Here is a 7,500-nt window from a genome sequence, read left to right on the forward strand (position 1 = left end):
GGAAGGAAGACGCTTTGATGAAATCGTTGCCGATCATATTTTGAGACCAAGTTTGTTCCCTGGTTTGTTAGACAGCTTGGTTTGAATGCAGTTTCCAAACACTTGAAGTATTGTCTTGGAATGGTGCATGTAGGTGGTTTTTTTATGGCTTGGGACATGAAAATAAGTAAACTCGGATACACTGTTCAGTTTTCAGTGCGAATGTAGGATTTGTTTGGGTGACGAATCGTCTGTGGGATAGAGAGCTTTTGAAACACTCTCTCTCTCTCTCTCTCTCTCTCTCTCTCTCTCTCTCTCTCTCTCTCTCTCTCATGAACTCAAGTATGTGCGTTTATATTCGTAAGGTAAATATTTTAGCCCAGCGGTAGCGCACTGAACTCAAGGTAGTAAAGTTCTTGGTTCGCTCTTGCGACCCAGCTGTGAATATATAGAACAATATGAAAAGTATCTGTCACATAAAGGTAGACAGACTGCATTTTCAGCCTTGGGTGACTAGTGCCCGTTGTACTCAGTGCCAGTTTAAACTACTCCATTTAGAATTGGAGCCACAAGCTATCCTCCTCGCAGTCTCGAGTGACATGAGGAGTGGTAGAGTTAGAGCAGGTGCTTGCAGCCACTAGGAAATTGGCGGAGGCGTAACATAAATTGGGTTTTGTAGGCCATATGTAAATCTTTGAGGCCTTTTAGGTGCATTTATCTGAACCTTCCTTTAATGTCTGACGTTCGAAAGACCTAGTGTTTTCACCATATAAAAACGTTTTGTAGAACTTGATAAATTCTCTCTCTCTCTCTCTCTCTCTCTCTCTCTCTCTCTCTCTCTCTCTCTCTCTCTCTCTCTCTTTAAAGATAGTGTTGAGCATTGGGCATTAATTTTGAGTGGTTATGTTTCCTGACTTTTGTAGATTAGCTGTTGCATATTATTTCTACTAATAATAAGTAATGTAATGAAAATTGTTTGCACAAAAATGGCCATCAAATACGTTTAATGCAATAGCATATGCCTGCATCACATTTTTCATTTGTCGGCACCAGACACCTTTTCGTGAGCATTTTTAAAGATCAAGTCACATCGGAAACTTTCATAGAACGAAAGTATTTCCGGTAGTGTTATCAGAATAAATAATGTGTTCCAGTTTGGACTAGCTCTATCTCTGCTTTTGTGACTTGCATCCACTTGGTTTTAGATTAAGTGTTTTGTCGACTTGAAACATTCTGAGAGTGGTATGATTATGCTTGACCGCCATCTTTGCTTCATTCATTCGCGCCCCCTTACCCACAACCCACTGTCCACGTTGTCAGCAGACAAGGGAAACTCAGTGGGCGTCAGCGTGGCTGCGTCATGGTAATCGATTGCTGGAGGTGGGGGAGTGGGGGAGGTGGAGGGGGAGGAGGAGAATAAGGATGAGGAGGGTGACGTGCTGGTCTTAAGGAGAGGTTGCGGAGCCAGTTGGAGAGGGTTCTTTTTTTTTTCAGAAGAGTAAAGGCACCTAAGGCTTACGATTAGCCGTAGAATATACTCTTAGACATTCAAAAGGGAAGCGAATGAGAACCTACCGACCAGCGATCAGTGAGACATTGTGGAACCAGAAAGTACCGACATGTGTACGGATGGTAAGAATGTGTAAATGAAAGCAAGGCTCCTGGATTCAGGAAATGAAACACCTAATGAGAGAAATAACCTTGGTATAAGTAATTGATTTATGACTACTAAAATTGGCATCACAACATCACGGTTATTGACGCCGATGGCATAAGAGAAAGAAATGGACGCAATAGTTCTGAGCCCGAAGAATACGAAAAACATCATGGGGTTCTTGCCTTGTGGTCATTTGTGATGAAATAGCTGAATATGGTGAAAGCTCGTCAGCTGATACAGAATTCGTCAGGGGAATGATGATGATTATCACGGATTAGGCAAGATGAGTCTCGTGCTCTGCAGAGTAGTGTCAGGAAGGGATTCCTTTTCTTTCTCACAAGTTTGGCTTTTTGGGGCCGGAGTGATTATTCCTCCAAAGGGGCGATTATGGATCTAATCACTTAGCAAAAGGTCACCCCCATTCTTCCTCTCATTATTGTAATGTACAGCTGAATTGTGTTTCATGAATACAAAATGAAGGAATCTGTCACTTTGGAATAGCCAGACAATGTCTCCCTAGCAATTAAAATAAAGCAGACTGCTTGTATTTTTAGTGTTGGGGCTCTAGCGCACGGCGTCATGTTTCCGGCCACGACTGACTCCAACTCGAATGGGGTGTCCGTGACTTTGCAGTGACGTAGCGTTTATCGTTTTGTGTACATTGCATTGTTGGATAACCAGCGAACTTTAAAGATGTCCAACGGGTGTAGCATTTTTTGCCCGTGGTTAATGCATTGCTGTCATCGGACAAGTTGGTTGATTGTCCCTTTGTTTCAGTTTATTAATAATTTCCTCCTGTTGCGCTGGTAAGCCACCATTTTAAGAAATTCACAGGTACCGCATCCAATTATTTTTGGTATGCGAGACAGTCTTATTCTTACCGTAGCCCAACTCTTCCAGAGTGGCGTTGAAAACACGTGAAAATGCAATGCTGCTGAGTCACAAGTCCTGAAATAGTTTAGGTAGGAAAGAGGGGGAATGACCCACAGGATGCATATCTTAGGGTACGCGGGGAAATCCAAATAGATTCTTGTGCCTTTTGAAGGTGGGTCATTATTCCCTCTTGCTCATTCAGTTCACGTGCTGCCGAAGTTAGTCATAGCCTACTGGAGGAGTTCCTGACTGTTTGAAGATTATAATTTGATCTAGAGATTTATTTCAAGGGTCACTTTTTCGTTGTTACCAGTTTTGTCCAACTCAGAAAGGCATTTGAGAGTTTTGTCCCTTTCTTGCGTGTGGTTGTTTTTTGCTCATTAAATTGAATTTATTCTTTGATAATATCACTGATTTTATCATCATCATCTCCTTTAACTCTACACACGGGCTGTTAGCCATTCTGTTTTTGATGTCCCCATTAGCATTCTTTATTTTCCTAGTTAATTGCAAAGAAACTCCTCCGCAAATCGCAAGTATTTCAGGGTTTACTATAATTACGTAGCAGCGATCAAGTTGTGTATCTGCAACCCACAACAATCTACCAGCAAACAGGAACATACCTCACTGCTCAGCTTTGCAGAGGCATTCTGGATTTATGGACACGATCATGCTTCCTCCTTGTCCTGCTCAAGATCAGTGGGTTGTAAACTAGGCACCTACCACCAGCCTACTAGGAGAGAGAGAGAGAGAGAGAGAGAGAGCTGTCAGCAGGTTGTGCGTATTTTACTTTTGGGGAAGTCTCCTAACTATAGGGGAAAGTGGCAATCTTAAGTAAATGGCGTGATTTATGCAGGTGATTCTCAATAAGTCTAATCCTTCGGGCCAGCTCTAGGAGAGCTGTTAATCAGCTCAGTGGTCTGGTAAAACTAAGGTATACTTGTTTCTCTCTCTCTCTCTCTCTCTCTCTCTCTCTCTCTCTCTCTCTCTCTCACATTGTATACACTCACACACACACACACACACACATATATATATATATATATATATATATATATATATATATATATATATATATATATATATATATATATACATACATACAACAATTTTGTTTTGTTTTGTTATATGTGCGTGCGTACGATCTTGAAGAAATGTTTCATGGCATGCTGTTTCTCTGTACTAATTCCCGATCTCTCCTTTTAATGTACCTCCGTTCATATTCTCTTTCTTTTATCTGACTTTCCGCCCTCTCTAACAATTGACTTAAATTGCAACTGCGAGGTTTTGATCCTGTATAATACATTTCAGACCTTCATACTGTCAATTTCCCTTTCAGCGCTGAATGACCTTATAGGTTCCCAGCGCTCGGCCCATGGCCTCAGTTCTGTATTCTCTCATTCCCGATCTCCATCTTCTTAAAAAGCTTTCGTTGTTCATCCTGAGCCGTCACGAATGTAGTGATGTTGTTTAGGTTAAATCAGTAGTAGGTAGCTCATCCCTAGTACTTACGGGTGATGTTGAACTGTGCACATCGTAAGCATTGTCTGTCGTCCCTTTTGCCGTGAAATGGAATAGGCCTAATATGACTGTTTTCTTGAGTAGCAGTGCGCTTTTGGCAATTGCCATATTTTGTGCAGTGCTCTTAATGTGGTGGGCATATTCATGCTTTACTTGTTTTGCAGTACTACCCTGATGACGGCCAAATGTTGGAAGGGAAGGGGGACGGCTTGGGGAGATGAATGAGGTGTGTCTCGAGTTAACCTACATAGACCAAGCCACCAGGCAAAGCCTTTCGCTGGTCATAGCAGTGGTACTTGCAGTAACAGCAGCAGTACAACTAGTAGTAAGAGAAGTGGTAGAAGAAGAAGATACGTGATGAACAACGGATGCCACGAATGATAATAAATTATTATTAATAATCATAATTTCAGTGTGCCCTGAATTCGTTTTCGATGGTATGTGTTCGATCAGGAGTTAATCAAATTTTTGAACGGAGATGACGCAAGGGAACGTTACTACAGGGGGCGTGGAGCTGGCCAGGTTCTGGTTCTCGCCGTTTGATACTAGATCGGTTTAAGACATGACTTTTCGAAGTCATGTACGTGAACGCGAGAGGTGTCGATGATTGGGTACGATGTTTGATGCTGTGATTGTTAGGTCCACAGACACGCCCTCTTGTATGGATTTTTGCTCCATGACGAATCCAGTAACACTTTTCAGTATACTGGAAGCGGCTTCGTAGGCGAAGCGTTGCTTTGAGGTATAGCCCACAGTTGTAAAGCTTGGTGGACACAATATCAGACGGGGAAATGCCTTTGCGAAGACACCGTTACTCATCACATTCTTGCCGTTAATAAGGTGCACTCACACTTCATCAGAAATATTGAGCAGAATGTGGCTTACATTTCTAAACTTAAATTTTATTGTGCTGAGGAGTATTAATGTTATGATAATTGATCTTGACTGTTAGCCTTAGTTTTGTTGGAAAATGTATAGTTGTTTTTGTTCCTGGCTAAGCTGTAATATTTTTTAATGGCAGTTATTATTATTATTATTTATTATTATTACTGTTATTATTATTTATAATGACAAAAGTACGAAGCCTAAGTAGAAGGCCAGAGAAAGTTGCGATGGCTTGTGGCGAGAAGAGAAGAGAAGAATGTTACGTATGACGACCTTGTTGCGAGTCTCATGCTTTCTTGAGAAAACTGGAACATGTCCAACATCGCCTAATTTGTTCTGTTCCTTTCGCAATGAGTGTGATCGAAACACCTTATTTCCCTTTTCGTATGTTTTGAAAGGATCCTCTTGCAAGCACGTTTAAACCCGAAGCCAGTAATTTGGAAGCCATGACGGTTCTTGTGTAATATGGTCAGGGGAAAGTGTTTCGACACCGTATAAGTAGGAAGCATGACAACTTGATATCATATGGTTTCAAGATTGTGGGTTGGTTTGTAAGTGTGCCGTTCCTCAGACGCTGAAGATTCCTGTAAGATGTGATGATCTGAATTTTGGAATATAAGTACCAGGTGACGCAAAGGAGGCCGTCAGACCACTCCAGAGTACTAGTTATCATTTCCCCTGGAAATGACGCTGCTGAAAAGAAACTGAAGCCTTCAAGGAAGTCGGGTAAAGTTGTAGGTCATGCCTGTATTATATGAACAGGACCGACTTGATTTAAAGTGCTCTTTCTGTGTATCTTCCTCTTAGGAGGGCTATGAAACTTGTCATTGAATTAGGGGATACGCTTACGGTATTTTATAATTTTGTGAATATAACGAACAGCACATACACATGACATAATGAAAGGAGAGAGAGAGTTAAGCTATTTTGCTCGGCTTTACTTTTAAACGAATTCTTTATTTTTTTATGTATAATGAGGCCAGTTCTAGTGTTTACTGCTGTGCTCTCCTAAAGACTGAATCTTTAATTCTACAATGCTTTCAGTGTTGAAGGGTATTCTGTGGCATGACCGAAATGATAAATATCTGAGTTCTGAAGTCTATAATTTTAACGGATAGAAGTATAGACTAGAGACTTTCCCTCGTTTTTCAGCACTTCTGATAACTAGAATTATTGATTGTGGTTAGTATATCAATATATCATACTGATGTGAGAACAGAGAACGGTGAGCAGATTTCAGGTACCCAGAAAGTGAGTGAATGAGGCCGAATTGCATCAATGAAGGGGGAGACGGGAGGAGAGAGTGATACCAGGATGCGGCGCTCGACTTTCTTGAAGTGAGCAGGGGAAGGAGCAATGGCATCCTAACTTAAAAATGAGCACTCGTTTCGCCAAATAACGAATAGACGTGAGTAGAAATCAGAGGAACATTGCCAAGGGCACCCACTTGCTGCTCGCAACGAAATAGACAAACTGAAAGGAGAAGCATCACGCGGAGTCGGACGGTAATATTAACCTTCTCCATACTCAACAGCAGAAACAGAAAGAACAGCAGAACAGCTACAAACCTACAGTACTCATGGGGGTATTTATGTAACGCCTGTCTACTCTATAAAGAAGAAGCACAGAGCTGGGGCTGCCACAGCCAGAATTGAGGTTATGAGCGGGCGAAGGAGGTTGTGGTGCTACGGCGTGTACAGTAGAAGGAGAATTTATATGCCATTGCAGGGAAGAATGTTGGTGTGTTGGTGGCCACCCGGGATGAGTACAGACAGGCAGAGGTGGAGGAATTGACCAGAGAGGGAGAGCCGTTGCAAGGACAGAAGTGAGAGAGAGAGAGGAGTTGATGGTGTGAGTAGAATATCAGTTCCAGAAAGAAACCTCTGGAAGAGACCATTGGCTGACCTGACATACAGAGAGTTGGTGTCTTAAAATGCATGTTTATTGCCGTATGCTCCTCTTGCCTTTTCTGAAATGTATACACAGTTTACCTCCAACTGAGTGTAATGGTGTACTCTTTCCTGGTGTCCTATAGATGTTCACGTAGTAGTGTGACTTGTTAGAATCTCTCTCTCTCTCTCTCTCTCTCTCTCTTGTCTGAAACCTGTATTCTAGACAACTGTTGGTCAGATTTTTATGTATGCTTTTAGTATATTGAAAATATGCATGCTGTTGAATTTGCCAGGCGTGGATGACCATTAAATTGGTATCAACGATTTATCGAAGAAACTTAATAGGGAAGGGTCGTCACCTGATGGGGTTGTCGATAAAGGCGATAATGGTGTGTTGGCAACATACCCGTTTGATCCCTATCGATTCTGGTGGTGGGAAAGAGTAATTGGTGTTATAAATTTTATTTAGGTTATTATGTTGTTTTGTTATATTAGGCAGAAGAGAGACGAAACCTTTCACTCGATATCATATTTGCAGGTTTGCCATAAGGCTGAGAAAATTAAAAGACTAAGCACCTGATGCTGCGTGGTGATTAAATGGAAGTGCTCGTTGCTTTTTTTCATTTTCCCCCTCCGCGTGTCGAACCCGTAAAATTGCAGATATGTTTGAGTACGCCCAACTGTACAAGCCAT

General features: G+C 41.7%; 1 protein-coding gene across 7 annotated transcripts in view; it reads left to right on the forward strand.

Annotated features, from left to right (window-relative positions):
• The window catches only part of LOC136837732 (very long chain fatty acid elongase 7), a 483,891-nt gene that overhangs the window by 423,505 nt on the left and 52,886 nt on the right, over positions 1-7,500 (forward strand). The window lies entirely within an intron of this gene.

The sequence above is a fragment of the Macrobrachium rosenbergii genome, chromosome 59 (assembly GCF_040412425.1).
Source record: "Macrobrachium rosenbergii isolate ZJJX-2024 chromosome 59, ASM4041242v1, whole genome shotgun sequence".
In the NCBI taxonomy this organism is placed as follows: domain Eukaryota; kingdom Metazoa; phylum Arthropoda; class Malacostraca; order Decapoda; family Palaemonidae; genus Macrobrachium; species Macrobrachium rosenbergii.